Raw genomic sequence first — 19257 nt, 5'->3', positions numbered from 1 at the left:
GTGGAATTGAAGAGGTAACTATAAAATCTACACATACTCCCAAACAGCTTCAATAATAGATTTAGAATTTCTTGCAGAATTTTGATGGTGCTCCCAAAAATCCACGATTTCATACTTCCTTCTCCAATTACCATGGACGCCTAGATTCCAAACAGTACCTAATCGGGGTTCATGGGTCTGACCTAGGGATGGCAGTGGGGCGGGGCGGGGCGGGGTGGGGGACAAGGTTTCCACCCCCGCCCCGCCTCAAAATTTTATCCTCCACCCCCGCCCCGCCTCCGCGGCGGGGATGGATTTTATCCTCCACCCCCGCCTCCATCCCCGTTTCATACCCTTCATCCCCGGTCCAAACGGGGATGAGGCGGGGCGGGGCGGGGATATTGCGGGGAAAAGTGGTCGGGGCGGGGATCGTGGCGGGAACGGGGCAGGGAAAAGTGCACGTCCACCCCCGCCCCGCCTCCGCGGCGGGGATGGATTTTATCCTCCACCCCCGCCTCCATCCCCGGTCCAAACGGGACGAGGCGGGGCCCCACTTTCCCCCTGTCCACTGCCATCCCTAGTCTGACCTGGATAGTTAATCAGACCCCTTCTTTTGTTGCCAACCGTGGCCCCACCAGATCGTATTTATTTTGAACACAAGGTGTTTGAGCTTGGCTTGTTTATCACAAAAGGTGTTTAGGCTTGTGTCTAGGCAACCCGAGCTGAGCTCGAGCTCAAGCTCGACCTCAAACTAGATGAGCTGCACCCAAGCTGGCTCGTGTAAAAGGAGTAAAACTAAGTCCCATAAAGATTATGTAAACCAGCCCAAGTCCATGTTTGGTAAAATAATATTTTTAGTTTCTCGTAGGGAAAAAATATGGTTCTTAATCAAACTTAGGGGTTAGACGTAGGTTAGGTATAAAGTTTCATAAACGAGATCGGGTTCGTGTGTCGGGATGTCAATAGGTCAGGTTTGCATTGGGTAGCTGACTTGACCCGAAGCCTAATTTTCAGGTATGGGTATGAAAAATGCTGACCCAAATAATATTCGGGTTGACCCAAACCCGACCTGAGCAATATCAGGTGTTTGGGTCATGATTTTTGTTGGGTACTTGAACGGAGTCGTTTTTTTTGCTGGGCATCCGATCCGATCTGAGTATTTTATATGTATTTTTAATATTTTTTTTCTAAACTTATGCGGGTCCGGCCTGAGATTCCATTTTCGTGCTCTGACAAAAACCTGACCCCAAACCCGGTGATTTGTTATTTGGGCAGGTTCAGATATACCCAAATGGGTCGCGTACCCGACCCGTTGACAGCCCTACTCGCATGCTCATGGGTTCGACCCGATAGTTAATTGGCCCTTTTCTTTTTGTTACCAAAAGCTAGCCCCACCAGATCCAGTTTGGGTCGAGATCGGGTCATACCCGACTCGTTCATATTCGTAGGCCGTGCTTTGGAAAGGCGTTGGCTCACACATAGCGATAAATATTGGCGATATTTTTAAAATATCGCCGAAAAAAAAAACACATGCCGCTCACCCTCCGTTTTTCTCCCTCACCCCCAAATGCCTTGGCGCATGAGTTCACGACTCCATTGTTAGAGAATCCAAATCCCTAGAAACAAACACCAACGGAGGAATCGGTGATCCCCTCTCCCTTTTCTCTTCCTGGTAATAAATCGGTTCCCCAACCACATGATCATTATTTTCCGATTACAATAAGAGGCAATTTGCTTTCCAATGATCTAAGACTGTTGTTTTCCTATAATGATCGTCCTTTATGAGAAAATTTTCCGTGGCGAAGCATGCATCGTCATCCTTTCATTTCTTTTTCTTTCTTTCTTTTTTGTTAATCGTTTGAATTTCTTGAAGATTTCATCATTCTGGTTATCGTATACAATGTTGTTTTCTATTGCCTGATTTTTGAGATTGCTGTGTTCTTGTAGCCAGAATTTCTAACTATACGATGTAATTATGCAGTTTCTTGGTTTCTAATTCTTTCTTGGGCATTGATTTTCTTATTGCCTGATATTGTAGATTATCGTTCTTTGCCTAAACATGAAACAACATGTAAGAGGTGAAAAAGGAAAATTGCAAACCCCATGTTTTTATTTTATGAAAAGGGCCTGAAAATTGAATTGTCTCTGATTCATGTAAGATCCATTTTGCATTTGATGAGAAGGAATATTTTTTCCCCATTTGTAAAACAGAGGTATATATCTGAGCTTTTGGTTATCCATGTGATTAATTGGCACCTCTCGCATTTAACTCCCAAGGACAGCCAAAAACATTTTCTTGAATGTGTTTGTTAGTTAGAAATATATTTTCTGAAAGTCAATTTATTCGCTTTTCCTGGTTCACAAAAGCAGTGAAGGTTTGCAATTCACATAACTAAAAGTATAAGAGTGATCTCATAAAAATCAGTTGCTAGGTTTGCTCAAAAGTTTAAATGCAGTTGAATTGGCTTGACCTACACTGGAAAATTGGCAGAAAACTCTGATCTATCAAAATATTATGGAATTTTGGAATGTTAGTTGATAAGTCAAAGTAAACAAGAAATCCGTTATTTGTTATTACTGTAAAGATCGTTTGATTTTATGAAGCTAGTAGTCATTGACAATTTTTTATATTAACTGATATATTGTTTAGATTTGGAGCCACATTAATCTATGTCAGGTTAGACTTTAAAGAAAGTCCATTTGACCAAATTTGGTTGATGGAACAAAGTTGAAAGAACTTTACGTGCATTAGTCTTTTTGGGTATGTAAAGATGTTGAAGAATTAGATACAAATAGAAAAGATATTGTAAAAGAAATGAGATCTGTAGCTACTGTTCATATGAACCAGTTGAAATCCCGACCAACAAAGTTGTGAAACCTCGCAATTTGATCAATATCACTCCTATTGCATTTGTTTTCCTCTTTCTGTCCCTAGTTTTTATGTTATTGCATGATGATAGCAGTGATAATAATGCTTGGCGGTTGGAAAATTTTAGTTTTTGTCATTTTTAAATCAGCTTTAATACATTGATAAACAATTAAAAATTGCCTTCACATTTTAAGTTAGTTTCTAACTGAAATACAAGATTTGATTTTCATGTTGGGTTTATTTGGAAATTTTTTCTTACACACAAACCAAGTGTATGAAATACAGAGTCCTTTATGATGTGAGAAGGTGAAAAGTTGCTTATTTACTTTGCTAGCAGTGCACGCCAATGATCAAGATAAAGGGGATATAGCTGCCAATAGATGGTGGACAAAACAAGTAATGCTTCTGACTGAAAACAGAAAGTAACATGCTAAGATTACTGTATTTGTGCTTGGTGTTTTATGAAGAAACAATAGTTAAGCTTTCTGCCAAAGTGGATCAATCTCAGCAATATTGATGTGTTCATCCTGGCCAAGTTTTTTATAATAGCCTTTGGTGAATAACTAAAGGTGGAGCAAGCGGGTGACTGATCTAGCAATGCAGCAGCAAATCTCTTCATCATGGAAAGAACACAAGGAAAATTAGATTATAAAATGTGGAAAAAGTTAATGTTAGTTTAACTGAAACAAAGGACCAAAGGAATTGCATCTATACAACTAAGTTGAATATGACATCAGTCCCTCATAGAGGTATTAGATGGAATGAACACAAAACTCTCTAAACCCAGATAAGAAAGCTAAGCCGGAAACAATAGAAGGCCAAGAAGAACAGTTGAATAGGGAACTTAAATAAAGATGATGAAAGCAGTGATTGTGAAAGTTGGAGAGATAGGATGCATCAAGCATAAAAAGTTGAAACAATTTCTTTACAATGTGTATGAATGTTATATAACTATGTAGGTTATGCAATGGGCTCCTGATAGACAGACTTGATTACCTTTTTTCTTCAGCCAAAAGGTATTTACTATACATTTTTTTAATAAATGTCAAGTTGTCAACAAATCAAGGCTGCTTAAAAAGTATGAAAATTAACTAGAAATTAAAGACAAGACAAAACACAACATAAATCCTAATGGTGCAGTGAGAATCCCATTCACACCTGTGAAGAATCAATCAAATTGGACTCTGCTCCATGCTGTTTTAAGTTGGCCCATATTTTAATCTCCTCTTGGAAAAAGTTCTGCAAGGATGGGTAATGCCATGAAGGACCTCCAAAGTGTAATGAAGTATGCATAAAGGTAAATAATGCTAAAAAGCATTCATGATGTCCCACAATGGACTAATACACAAAAGGAACAATAGCCAAGTTCACTATGGGACAATACATACATAAGCTTTAAAGAAAGCACAAGCTAAAATATAAAATCTCTTTATTGAGAGAAAGAGAGAGCACTAAGGCATCAATACCTTAAAGAATACAAGGGGTTTTACCCCTATTTATACACACAAGGAGGGTTAAAAAAGGATGCCAAAGGGGGCTCCCAAAGAGTCGTTGGGAGCCCCCAACGACTCTATTGTGGGGCCCCTATTTGGCGTGAAATAAAAAACAAAAAAAAAAGATAAAAAAAACAAAATAAAAACAGAAAATAAATAAAAGAAAAAAATAGTTGTTTAATAAAACAACTATGAAAAGACTATAATACCCCTATTGAGTATTATAGTGTTATATATATATATATTAATACATATGATTTAACCCCCCCCCCCCCTCAAACTTTACGGGGAGATGACCGAAAGTTTGCCAAGGAGAAACATGAAGCATGGAGCAGGAAGAGCTTTAGTGAAAAAATCTGCTAACTGATATTCTGATGTGACATTTGGCAGTGTAACTGTTTCACGTAGATACTCATCACGAACATAATGGCAGTCCATTTCGATATGTTTGGTCCGTTCATGAAAGGTGTGATTGCTGGCAATATAAATGACACTTTTGTTGTCACAAGAAAGCTTTGAGGCTTCAGTAATTTTAACCCCCATATCTTTGAGAAGACTTTGAAGCCAAACAAGTTTCATTGTAGTAGTTGCTATAACTCAGTATTCAACTTCAGTAGAGGATAGTGAAACTTTCTGTTGCTTCTTGCATCTCCAAGTAATTAAGGAATCTCCTAGAAAAGCGAGTAGTTGAGATTCTATCATTAGGGTTACCTCCTCAATCTGCATCAGTATAAGCAAGTGAATTTAATGAAGAAGATGAGGATAGAAATAGCCCTTTAGTTATGGTGTTTTTGATGTATCGAAAGACCCAGAGTACAACACCCATATGCACAGTTGTAGGAGCATGCTGAAATTGACTAGCAGAGTGAACAACATGGGTGATGCCAGGCCTGGTGATAGTCAGATATGTGAGATCCAATGAGTTGTCTGTAGGGTGTGGTATCTTCTAGAAGAACCCCATCTTCCAACCTTAATTTGGCATTTATTAATTCTGGAGTCTCTACCTTTTCATCATCTGAAATGCCAGACTTAGTATATATATCTGCAACAAGCTTTGTCTGTGATAGAATATATCCTTGGGGAGAATATGCAACTTCAATGCCAAGGAAATATCTAAGAAAACCTAAATCAAACATGTTAAAGCTAGCTTTTAGCATATTTTTAACATTAACTATACTATCTTGATCATTTCCTGTGATAATCATGTCATCAACATAAAGTAATAAGATAACAATCATAGTACCTACACTTTTCATAAAAAGAGCAGTGTCAGTATAACAAGAACGAAATCTCAATTTAATCATGATATCACTAAATCGATCATACCAAGCCTTTGGGGCTTGCTTAAGACCATATAAAGCCTTTAAAAGTTTAAGGGTTTGAGCATGTCCAATGGTAACTCCGGGTGGTGGATCCATATATACTTCATTGAGATTTTCATTTAGAAAAGCATTTTTCACATCAAGTTGATATATAGGTTATTTTTTGATTGATGCGACAACTATTAAGGTTCTAACACTTGTCATTCTGGCTACAAGAGTGAATGTTTCCTCGTAGTCAATTCCATATTCTTGCGAATATCTCTTAGCCACTAATTTGGCCTTATATATTTCTAAGGATCCATCGCTTTTGGTTTTAACCTTAAAGACCCATCGACATCCAATAGGTTTTTTTATGTGAATGTAGTTTGACTATTTCCCAAGTATTGGCCTTTTGTAAGGCATTTAGTTCTACTTTCATGACTTCAACCCAATGTGATATAGTTTTGGCTTGATTATAATGAGCGGGTTCATAATATGAATGTAGTGTTATCAGGCAAGCCTGATAATTAGGTGCTAGAGACTCATATGACACAAACCTATTGGGTGAAATTGATTCTTTAAAAGATCTCCTAACAGGGGGTTCCTCTAAAGATTCAGTAAGTTGAGAAAATTTCTCCAAGGCACTGATAGGCCTTTCTTGGTCTCTTCGGGTATAAACATTAATATTGTCATTACTGATATGGTGATAAGTCAATATTGGATACATTACAAGTATCCTCTACATTTTCTGGATGATTCATAGAATCATCACATATATCAGCTATAAGATCATGTAAAAATATGTAGTCAATTTCATTTGTATTTCCTAGGTTTTCAAATCCATTCTTTTCTTCCAAAAGGGTTACATCTTTTGAAACATATAGTTTGTTATTTTTGAAATTAAAACATCTATAGCCTTTTTGATTTTCCCCGTAGCCTAAAAAGACACATTCAATCGCCTTTGGTGATAACTGAAAAGAAGTCATCTACGGATCTGGATTCAATCCAGACCCGTATCCATATAAAAGCCATGTTATGTTGTAATTATAACTTTTTATTAAAGGGTATTTCTGTACCCTAATTTTTATAATCTCTTATATATGTATTACTGAATAGATCAGTCACATATGAATGATTTCAGCCATGACCTTCTGCAGCCCTCTTTCTCTATCACTTGGTTTTCTCCTTGCGAAGGTAAATCTGGAGTTCACCTTTTAACATGGTATCAGAGCAGTAGAAAGCTGGGTCTGGGATTGCTTCTCCAAAAGGATTGTCCAAAGAGATCTTAAGTTCCAAGCCGAGAAATCTGTGAGTTTCAATCTACGTCTTCTCTAAATCCAAAACTGTGTTTTCCTTCAATCTGCGTTATTTTTTTTCTAAACCCTGGTAATCTGCGTTAGTTCTTCTTTTCTTTAAATTAGCGTCTTCTTCCTTCTTTTAAATTTGCTTTCTTTTCTTTAAATCAGCATCTTCTTCCTTCTTTCCTTAAATCTGCATTCTTCCAATCAACGTCTTTTCTGAACTTATATTTGCGTCTTTTCTGAATTCACGCATCCTTCTTTAAATCTGTGTTTTGACTTATAAGGTTTTTGTGTTCGTTAATCAACGTCTTTTTGTTCCTTCAATCGCCCACTTCTGAAACTCCTTTCTCTAAAATCAGGAACGTCTCTCCATGCCAAAATATCGACTCTTATCTCCTTCTGTTGCCAACAATCTTCGCTCCTTTAAAAAGGGATCATCGACAGGATCCTCTGCTGCTAATCTGATTCATTTGAAATATTTTTGCTTTATATATATCATTCTTATTATTGGAGATTACAGAATTTGTTGGAGACTAGTTATATTCTTTTAACAAGGGGCTTTTATCGATTTGGAACTGATTCAGCATTGACACCATCAGACCTGCCATGTTCGCTGGCCACGACAGGATATAATTTTCCTGGTTAAACTTCTGCAAAAAAAAGGGGGCAGGATATTAAAAGTGGCTGATTTTTTATCAATCGACTGAATCTAGTCCAGAAATTCTCTTTTTTCCTTTTAACATCATTTTCCTATGTTTTCCTCAATGGATTCCTCATTCTCACAAATGGCTCTTTCTTCTAATTTTCTTAGTCAAGTCGTCTCTGAGAAGTTAAACAATACCAATTTCCTGACTTGGAAAAGACAGATCGTTCATTTTATAAGGACTCAAGATCTTTCTAGACATCTGGATGGGTCAATTCCAGCCCCTCGAGGGTTTATCTCGCAGGAAAAGGAAGATGATAAAGGGGCATCTTCTACTGTGCTTCTCAGAAATCCGGATTACATCGCTTGGATGAAGAGAGACCAAACATTGGTGGCATACATCACCTCTACATTGTCGCAAGAGGTTCTTATAGCCATTCTTGATGATTGTTCAGCCAGGGAGTTGTGGGACAAGTTACTTCAGACATATTCACAAATATCCGAGGCTAGAGTTGTGTTAAGCAAGAATTTCAGATGTTGAGGAAAGATTCCATGTCTATCATGGAATACTTAAATAGAATGAAGAGCATCACAAATCAGCTGACTATCGTGGGATGTGTGGTTAATGATAAAGATAAAGTACAACAAACTCTAAGCGGGCTGAGGCCAGATTATCATGTTCTGACATCTTTATTGTGTCTTCCAGAGCTTCCTAAGTTCAAAGATCTACGTGCAAAATTGTTACAATATGAGATGAGTCTGAAGGGTTTCTCTGAAGAAAATCATGTGCAATCTGGGACTTAAGAAGTTCCTACTACAAGGCTGACTTATGGCAGAGGAAGATGAGGTGGTGCCTTTCGAGGCAGGAGTGGACAGGGAAGACCTGGCTTTGGGGGACGTGGGCTACTTTCAACGCCCAATCTTTCTTCCAATCTGCAAGGTCAAAGGCCCATTCCTACCTGTTTTTTATATAACAAAAGGGGACATATTAAAGCAAATTGTTGGTTCAATCCCCAAAATAAAGGAAAATCTTTGCAACCAGAAGCCAAGAAAGACACAGAAAACTCAAAGGCTGGAAGAGAAGTAAATAAGTTACTATTGGGAGCACTGAATATGAAGCAAAATGATAAAGACACTTGGTATGTTGACTCAGGGGCAACAACTCACGTTTCAGGTGATGTGGGTAAACTCCTAAACCTTATTCCTTATGTTGGTAGAAATAGTATAGTCACAGGAGATGGAACTCACCACTCCATCTCACACATTGGAAATGTTGTTATACCCATGTCTAAGTCTTCTCTCGAACTTTCAAATGTTCTTCATACACCAAATATTCAGAAAAATATTGTTTTTGTCTCAAAACTTATTGATGATATTAATGCCTCAGTTGAATTTACTCACTCTTCTGTCTATGTCAAGGATCTTCGCACGAGGGAGACATTCGCTGAAGGAAAAAGGCGAGGCAATATGTACATTTTTCAAGAAGATCCCTCCTCCACAATTCATTCCACTTGTTCATCCTTGAAGCTCTATCAACATCCATCATTAGTTTCTTCTGAGTCTGTGTTCGTTATTTTTGAATGTAATAAGCCAATTCTTTGGCACAGTTGATTGGGTCATTATGGTCATCATTTTATTGAAAAACTTGTCTCAAATAATTTGATTCCTAAGTATGGGTTCAGATGCAAATGAAATAAAATGTCCGAGTTGTCATTTATGTAAAAGTCATGTTTTACCTTTCAATTCAATCAATAAAAGAGCTTCAAGACCTTTTTGTTAAATTATAATCCATAAGACAATGTATTTTATAATATATATTTTATATGTATAAAAGAAGATACATATACATATATATTTCATATATATGTACATGTATCCATCTACTTGTATATATAATATATATTTCTTTCTTGTATTAGCTGTAGGGGTATTTTAGTCATTTTACACATATTTATGTCGTTGAATATGATTGTAATTCTTCCTTTTAATTTTTCTTATTTTTGTAACTTTTTCTTTTTATTTTATCCTTTTTTTTATGTACTATTTCTGTACACAGTCAGTAGCTGACTGTGTACAGTGTACAACAGTCAGCCACTGACTATTGTACACAGGTAAGAATAAGAGATGTTGGGTTGACTCCCAACGGCTCTAATTAGAGCTGTTGGGAATCAGCCCAACAACTCTTATGAGTTGCTAAAGCTTATAAATAAGGGCTGTAAGCCCATTGTAAAGGTAGAATTTCAGTAAGGAGTTGTCTCCTTAAGCTTATAAGCTTATAAACACTGTGCATTTATTGCACTTCTTTTGTGGTGTAAAGCTTATAAACACTGTGCATTTATTGCATTTCTTTTGTGGTGTAAAGCTTATAAACACTGTGCATTTATTTTGTGTCTTGAGTATTTGAATTATCAAGTTATTTGAAAACTTGATTGTTTGCAAGGATTCTTCACATGGTATCAAAGCAAGGTTGGAAAAAGAAAGATCATGTGGATTCTCAATTTTTCAGGTGCCTCGAAAAGCGTGCCCTCAATTTTTTGGTGATTGGAGTGGATCATCTTGTTCATCCAATATTTTAGAAGACTCTTCTATCAAGAAAGGTCTAAACATCCTTTGTGGTACGTATTTTTTTTCATCATCTCTCCTCTCTAATGGGTGAAAAAGACTCATTTTTCTCTCGGCTTCAAACTCAATGGGTCCAACTATCACGTTTGGGCCGGAAACATGGATGCTCATATTAAAGGAAAAGGGCTTTGGGGCTATGTCCAAGGCTCGATTCTCGAACCGGAGCCAAAGATAAGCTTGATGGAGAAAGGAGAAATAAAAATCCTTGAAGGCGAAGAAAGAGCCAAGGCTCTTGAAGACTACACCAAAAAGCATGAAGAATGAGAGATGAGAAATTTTAAAATCCTCTTATGGATTTTCTCATCCGTAGAAACAAGAATTAACGCCAATATTATCAAGTTTAAGAAGGCTTCTCAAGCGTGGGAGTACCTTGAGAAGAGGTACACCTCTAGGGGCTTGTCCCATAAATATTACCTCCAAAAGAGGGCGCTAACTCTTCATCAAGGAGAAATGACTATATGGGAGTATTTTGCCGAACTCTCTTCTATTTGGGATGAGCTTGCTATGCTCAAACCCAAGTGGAGTGGAGAAGCCATAGAGCTTCGTCATAAACAATTGGAAGAAGATAGATTTTTTAATTTTTTGAATGGGCTTAGGCCTGAATTCGAACAAATCCGGTCTTCTCTTTTATCCGCCTTCACTTCCCTCTCTCTTGAAGATGTAATTACTAAACTAAGTGGGGAAGAGACTCGTATGGGTATAAGTCAGCCACTGATTGTTGTACACAGGTAAGAATAAGAGACGTTGGGCTGACTCCCAACGGCTCTAATTAGATCTATTGGGAATCAGCCCAACAACTCTTATGAGTTGCCAAAGCTTATAAATAAGGGCTGTAAGCCCATTGTAAAGGTAGAATTTTAGTAAGGAGTTGTCTCCTTAAGCTTATAAACACTGTGCATTTATTACATTTCTTTTGTGGTGTAAAGCTTATAAACACTGTGCATTTATTTTGTGTCTATTTAAATTATCAAGTTATTTGAAAACTTGATTGTTTGCAAGGATTCTTCACACTTTTGAGATCATATGTTCTGATGTCTGGGCCTTGCCCCAATTGCTTCTGGTTCTGGAAGTAGATATTACTTTATCTTTGTTGACAACTAGTTATTCACGTTATACTTGGATATTCTTCATGAAGCATAAATCAGAAGTCTTTGGATTATTTCGAAAGTTTTATTCCTTTATCAAAAACCATTTCTCTGAGAACATTCTACATTTTCAATGTGACAGAGGGGGAGAGTTCTCCTCTAGTGATTTTATTAAATTTCTCCAGCATAATGTTATAAGGAGGAGAGTGTCTTGCCCACATACACCTCAACAAAATGGGATTGCTGAGAGGAAGCATCGACATATTATTGAGAGTGCAATGAGCATGGTGCATGATAGTAATCTCCCTATTACTTTATGGATAGAGGCTTTTCACTCTACAATGCATGCGATAAACCGCATGCCTATGACACTGTTGGAAAACAGATCACCATACTTCACACTTTTTGGCATTCATCCTAATTACCATGAATTACGTGTTTTTGGATCTGATTGTTATGTGCACATTGAAAACTCATTGAGGCATAAGTTTTAAGACAAAGCCTTGAAGTGTAGATTTGTGGGGTATGCAAATGACTATAAGGGGTGGTATAGGTGCTATGATCCTTCGAGTAAACGCATCAAAGTGTCGAGAAATGTTATTTTTGATGAGATGGACTTTGATAATCAACCAACTAACTCCTTCAGCTCAGGATCCAATGTTGAAGTATATTATCCATGGCTAAGCTCCAAACTCTTTTCCAACATTAATAATGAATGCCCTCCGGACTGCAGTCAGAAGGAAGCATGTGAGGAGTCAGAAGATGCATCACAATCAAAAGAGGTTGTTGGACAACCCTTGGAAACAGGAAGGTATAAGGGCATCGTCGACACTCGACGTGAAAAGAAACTTCCACCTACTTCCTGTCCGGACCTTAATGTGCCTCCTACTTCCTCACAGACGTTGGTTGTCAGGAGGTCTACTCGGGCTCGACACCCACTTGACCAATGGGTGAGCTACAAAAAATTTTCACTGGATTTTCAATTGTTTTTGATAGCCATAAACAAAGAAGACGAACCTCTCACATTTTATCAAGCTGCTTACTCAAAGAAGTGGATTGAAGCGATGAATCAAGAAATGGAAGCCCTACATGAATGTGGTACTTGGGAGGTTGTTCCCAGACCACCCAATAGAAATGTAGTTGGATCGAAATGGGTGTATTGAAAAGTACAAAGCTAGAGTTGTTGCCAAAGGATTCACACAAGAGCAAGGGCAGGATTTTGATGAAACTTTTAGTCCTGTTGTGAAAATGGAGACCATTCAAATTGTGTTAGGTCTAGCTGTTGAATATGGATGGGCATTAAGTCAGTTAGATGTTAAAAATACCTTCCTGCATGGAGATCTAAAGGAGGAAGTTTATATGGAGCAGCCCGCAGGATATACATAACAAGATGCTAGTCAAAACGTGTGTAAATTAAAACGAGCGATATATGGTTCGAAACAGGCATCTCGTTGTTGGTTCAAGAGTTTTTCACTTGAAATGCAGAGACATGGCTTCTCTAGGTCTCTTCTTGATCATTCATTATTCATCTACAAGAAGCAGAGTGTAGGGGTGGCAAAACCTGACACGACCCGCCAACCTGCCTCTTAGGCGGGTTCGGGTTGGGCTTAAATGAACCCGTTTAATAAACGGGTCAACCCGCCTAACCCGTTTATTAAACGGGACCCGCCTAACCCGTTTATTAAACGGGTCGGGTTCGTGTCAGGGGTATGCCAACCTGCCAACTCGGCTGACCCGTTTAATAAACGGGTTAGGCGGGCGGTTCAACCCGACCCACCAACCCGCCCGCTAACCCGCCAACCCGTTTATCCGACCCAACCCGTTTATAAACGGGTTGGCGGGTCGTGTCGGGTTACCCGTGTAATAAACGGGTCGGGTTCGTGTTTGCCACGGCTGACCCGTTTAATAAACGGGTCGGGTTGAGGGATGCTGACCCGCCAACCCGTTGGGTCGACCCGTCAACCCGACTCGATTGCCACCCCTAGTAGAGTGTGACCACACTCCTATTGATATATGTAGATGACATCATCATTACAGGTAACTGCGAAACTCATATTGAGGATGTAAAGAAATTGTTGAATCAGAGATTTAAAATGAAGGATCTGGGAGATCTACGATATTTCCTTGGGGTGGAAGTCGACAAGACATGCAATACTCTTACTCTCACTCAACACAAGTACACAGTGGATATTCTTAGTATATCAGGTATGATGAATTGCAAACCCTTGGCAACCCCAAGTGTCATACATCAGAAACTGAGCTCTAAAGAGGGAGATTTGTATGAAGATCCTACTAGATACCGCAACATAGTAGGTATGTTACAATACCTAACATTCACTTGACCTGACATAGTGTATTCTGTCAATCAGGTATTTCAATTTATGCATGAACCTCGTACATTACATATGGAGGCAGTTAAGAGAATACTAAGATATCTAAAAGGCACTGTCAGCGATGGACTTGTGTACAAAAAAAGTGGGCTGAATCAAGGCGCACATGAGATCATTGTCTATGTTGACACTGATTTGGCAGGGGATTCAAATGAACGCGGATCAAGATCTGGTTATTGCAGTTTTCTTGGGTCAAACCTAGTTTCCTGGAGCAGTAAAAAGCAAAAAGCCATAGCTAGATCGAGCACAGAGGCCGAATACAGATCGATGGCTTCCGCGACTGCAGAGAATGGATAAGACATCTCCTCACAAAGATAGTGTAATGCCCCAAAAATCCAGGACTTGTAACTTTTAGAATAGTTTAGAAAGCTTTGAAATCATACGATTATCCGAGTTTAAATAGTACTTCAGCGGAAAATGATATTTTTAAAACAATAAGTCAATGGACCTTGAGCGCATTACATTGAGAATTTGTTCATGAGATTTTTACAACTCATTATGTTTGTTGAAACCAAAAAAAGAAGTTTACTAAAACAGTTTTAGTTACTCAAGATTTAATTAAAAGAGAATTTTTGAAATACACTTTATACCAAATTTACCAACATGTCCTCAGGAGCGAAACGTCAAGGAAAGAGCTTCATCTTGATCTCATCACGCCATCGTACCATCGCAGGCTGTATCACCTATACATCACCTGCCCATAAAATGGGTCAGTTTCACGAAAAACTGATAGGTGCACATACAGGACAATATAGAACATAATTAAGCAGAATAATTTAATATGTCCAGTAGACAAGCAATTAAATAACAATTTAATTTCAACATAGTCGTGGAGCAAACTATCATGAGTACAATGCTAAAATTATTACAAGCATTTCACTGACACGAGTAGGCTAACTATCACAAGCAAAGAATTGCATAAGCAATTGAACTAGCAAAATACAATGCTACATCAACCATACTCACAATTCCATAAGTATTGCATGCTATAACCTTCATACGTGCATAACTCAACAAATTGTGTGATCAGATTTAAATTATATTTTGATATTAATTGGCCAAGTGGGTACGCACAAGGCACGACTCTAGAAACAGCCTAGACTGATCCGGGGGTTTATTATACTATGTATTTTATGATAACCCGGATAGCTGACTGAGTCCGCACCTAAGGGAACGGTCAGTGACCAAGAGAGAAATCCTCAAAGCAGCATAAACAATGGATGCATCCTGAATATAGAGGGCTACCACCTAGGATAATTATGGTAGTGCTCTTCCCCTAACTCCGATGACTGGGGAAGCCGAGTCTTTTGCTCGTAACTGCCATTAATGGCTTGTCCATCGAAGTTTTTGTACCTTCTCATCCTCTCTCCTGACAGGAGTCAGCGGTTCGAATGAGTACATCAGGGTTAGTTAACTGAAGACCCATTTTACATATTCTGGTCTTTCGACCCAATTCAAGTATCTTGCCGGTGAAGGCGGATTCATCACTTATTTAGGTGATCTCAACATTTTGTTATTTGCACTCATCGAGGTTGCCACAACCTACTCATCCATTCATCGCAACGTAAGAAGACGTACTTGTCAAAAAGTACGGTCGTATATACCATAAGTACGACTACGACGAAAGGGGGATGGTTTCACAAAAGAAACCCCAACAAATATTATCTGCAAAAGAAGTAATTCAACACAGTTTGGCAAGATAAGTCTTGAATTCATTTCATTAATATTTTGCATATTTCATGATACAAGGTCGTCTCGGATCTCTCGTCCGATCAACAAAGTACTTAACCTGTTGTGCATGTCTAAAAGTACGCTACACCAAAAAGAAAGGGGTGTGTAGGCTTCTCAACAGGAAATCCCTCAACACACAACTTCATGGCGATCCAAAGAATATAGGAGTGCTCATTTGGCATGATTCATCCTTGACAACCACAATGCCACATTGAGTCATTCACACAAGGCACATTGCTATCGATTTTGCATCCAAAATTTATCTTAGTATCAACATGATTCGCACAACACTCGACACTAGGTTTGATAAATGAAGAATGGGTCCTTCAACAGAACCCACTCAATCATAGGCTCATGCCCCTTATAGGGGGTATTCGACTTGGGTCGCAACTCGAATCAAAGTTATAAAACATTTCTCTCAAGTGTGTGGACTTGGGAGGGCCTAATTACGACCGCAATCTTGCAATACTTAAAACTTAACTTTGTAAAAGCTGTGCATTTTGAAGAGCACTGGGTTCGTAGAAGGAAACCCTCCTTAAAAGAACTATAGCGCACAAACGCAACTTCCATTATCTTGAAAACAAGCAAAACAAGATATGCACGAGACTGTATTTATGTAGGTACATACTTAAAATGAATAGGAGCCTGTGCACATTATACCAGGATGGCAAAACTCAAAGCAACTCTCGATTTGCGAAGCGCACATCGAACGAAAAGCACATAAGTAATGCACGAAGTAGTAAATCGTACCTCAGACAAGTAAATCGTACCTCGAACAACTATAAACTGTAGGCAATACTCAAAGTACGTGATTACACCATAGCCAAATATACAAGCCAGCAAGTAAGGTCATAGGTAATACACGAGGTACAAAAACGTACATCGCCCAAAGGAACGTACAGACAAGTATATATGCAAGCAATTAAGGGCACAAGTATTGCAAAAAGTACGAAAGCATACCTCAACTACATAAGCAAATATGCAAATTAATACTCGAAGAGTGAAACCGTACCTCGACTCATAAATATGCAGACAAGAAAATACGTAACGCAGAAGCAATATAAATCTAAGTACATCTAGCATGGACATCTTAATTATTTCAACTTAAATAGGTTCATCTATTGCCCCTAGTGCGACTTTACCCTACCTCGGAAAGTTGCGAGGTTGCGATACTCTCTGAGCGTAAGTGAGCACGAAGTTGAGCCACGGAGGGCAAGCAAGGTCCACCGTTCAACCTGCGATGCTTAGAACGTTAGCAATATGCCCTAATACGAATGAGAAGCGGGTCCGGTAAGACTTGATATGGTACCGGACCCCAAATACGAGGGTAGACAAGGCGCTCAGCTCCCTGCAGAAGAGGGACAGAGGCAACAAGGCAGGGAGCCTGAGGTTCCCTGCTTGCTGGAACAATAAAGGGTAGAGGAACAGGGGGAGTAGAGCCCCTGTCAACAAAGCAAATGGCAGGGGAGGTGAAGTCCCTTGTCGGCAAAACAAGAGAGACAGGGGGAGCAGAGCCCCCTGTCAACAAGGCAAACGGCAGGGGCCTCCTGCCGACAAGACAAGAAGGACAGGGGGGAACGGAGCCCCCTCTGTTGACAAAACAAACGGCAAGGGGGGCTGAGCCCCCTGCTGGTAGGACAAGAGGGTCAGGGGGAACAGAGCCCCCTGTCGACACCACGAACGGCAGGGGGCTCTGCCCCCCCTTGCCGGCAAGGAAAGAGGGACAGGGGGAATGAAGCCCCCTGTCGACACCACGAACGGCAGGGGGCTCTGCCCCCCTTGCCGGCAAGGAAAGAGGGATAGGGGGAACGGAGCCCCCTGTCGACACAATGAACGGCAGGGGCTCCGCCCCCTTGCCGGCAAGGAAAGAGGGACAGGGGGAGCGGAGCCCCCTGTTGACACAATAAGCAAGAGTGGTGGTGGTGGTGGTGGGGGGGGGGGGGTGGGGGGGGCTTACCTGAGGAGAAGAAAGGCGGCTGGCGGTCGTCAGCACGGTAGCCGGAGGTCGCTGCTCGCAGCAAAGAGGAGGGAAAAGGTGGTGGTCGGCGGGTCGCTGGCACCTCCGCAGTAGAGGGAAGAAGAAGGTGGAAGGTGGTGAAGACCGGCAACAAGTGGTCGCCGGAGACAACGATCGCGGGGGACGAGAGGAGGCGACGGGGTTCGCGAGAAGGGATCTCGGTGCAAGGAGAGCAAGGAGGAGGAGACTCGAGAGGGAGGTGCGTCTATCCTCCCCTCCTGCGATGCTCTTAAAGAGCTCGGGGAGGGCCGAAAATCGGGGAAATCCTCAAGGGTTTCCCCTTATCCTGTCGAGTGGGTGGGGGTGCGGCCCACTGGGGAGAGGGTTTGTTTTTAAACAAATCCTCCCCCTGCGTCAGGTTTTAAAGCCTTAACGAGAACGGGCCCGGGTCGGGTCCAGACCCGGCCCGACCCGGATCCGATTTTTTTTTTTCACGTGGGTTTTACAGATAGGAGAATCGATTGCTCGATCACTCTTACTATGTGACAACCAAAGTGTCATCAATATGTCCTTCAATCCTATTTATCATAGTCGAGCAAAACACATTGAAATAGACCAACACTTTGTAAGGCAAAAGGTCGAAGAAAAAGAAATTGAGCCCAATTTTGTCCGAACAGAAGAGGAAGTTGCAGACATATTCACAAAAGGATTGATAAAGGACAGGTTTTGGATGTTAAAAGACAAGTTGTTCATGATCCAAGATCATGTACAACTTGAGGGAGGGTGAAAAGAAGTCGTCTACAGATCTGGATTCAATCCAGACCTGTATCCATATAAAAGCCATGTTATGTTGTAATTATAACTGTTCATTAAAGGGTATTTCTGTACCCTAATTTTTATAATCTCTTATATACGTATTACTGAATAGATCAATCACGTATGAATGATTTCAGCCGTGACCTTCTGCAGCCCTCTTTCTCTATCACTCGTTTTCCTCCTTGCGAAAGTAAATTTGGAGTTCACCTTTTAACAATAACTTGTCTCTCTTATGTAAGAGGACAAAACATTTATAACCAAAGATGCGAAGGCGATTATAGTTAGGTGAGAATTTGAAAAGTTTTTCATATGGAGAGACATTCTTTAGTTTAGAAGAAGGCATTTTATTGATTAAATATGTTGAGGTCAAGATGACTTCGACTCAAAAATTTTTTGGAATATTTTTAGAGGCAAACAATGTTCTAGCGGTTTCTATAATATGCCTATGTTTTCTTTTCGCTAGTCCATTTTGTTGTGGAGTTTTAGGGCACAATTTTTTATGACAAATCCCATTTTGTTTTAAATAATTTTGAAATTCGGTAGATAAATATTCTTCACCGGAATCGGATCTAAGAATGGGTATATTACCTTGAAATTGATTTTGTATTTTCATATGAAATTCTTTAAAGAAGGAAAACACCTTAGGCTTGAATGTTCCATTTAGCTTAGGGCAAACGGGTTTGATGTGACCCAGCTCATAACAATGAAGACATACAATCATCTTTCTTCCTCCATTATAGTTTTCTTGTTTTTCAAAATGGGGTGGTTACAATCATCTTTCTTCCTCCATTATAGTTTTCTTGTTTTTCAAAATGGGGTGGTTTATAGGTTTTGACATTGTTACCGGGTTTGGATATGGCAAGCACTTCATCAATGGTTTTACTCATGCCAAGCCTAGTTTCCTCTTATGTGATTTCAGCTATGACATCTTCTATTGGAGGAAAAATAGATCTATGGAGAAGTGATGACCTCACTTGCTCAAATTTGGGACGTAGTCTAAACAAAAATTGGAACAATCAGTCTTGTTCCATTTGTTTTTGTCTTAGTTCAACATCCTCCATAGCCACCCA

General features: G+C 39.7%; 1 protein-coding gene across 5 annotated transcripts in view; it reads left to right on the top strand.

Annotated features, from left to right (window-relative positions):
* Window positions 1–1524: 1524 nt before the first annotated feature.
* LOC149811687 (uncharacterized) overlaps window positions 1525–19257 on the top strand; it is a 115295-nt gene continuing 97562 nt past the window's right edge. The window contains exons 1-2 of one of the 5 annotated variants that reach the window (XM_089993824.1): window positions 1552–1651; window positions 3186–3244. The gene's annotated coding sequence lies outside the window, so the exon portion shown is untranslated. Of the gene's footprint in view, window positions 1652–3182; window positions 3245–19257 lie in introns of all 5 variants that reach the window. The other 4 variants (XM_089993821.1, XM_089993822.1, XM_089993823.1 and 1 more) reach the window with 4 other exon arrangements.

This window comes from Nuphar pumila, chromosome 17 (assembly GCF_984573655.1).
Source record: "Nuphar pumila chromosome 17, dmNupPumi1.hap1.1, whole genome shotgun sequence".
NCBI classification, from domain to species: Eukaryota; Viridiplantae; Streptophyta; class Magnoliopsida; order Nymphaeales; family Nymphaeaceae; genus Nuphar; species Nuphar pumila.
This window is presented reverse-complemented; position numbering and strand designations above follow the sequence as displayed.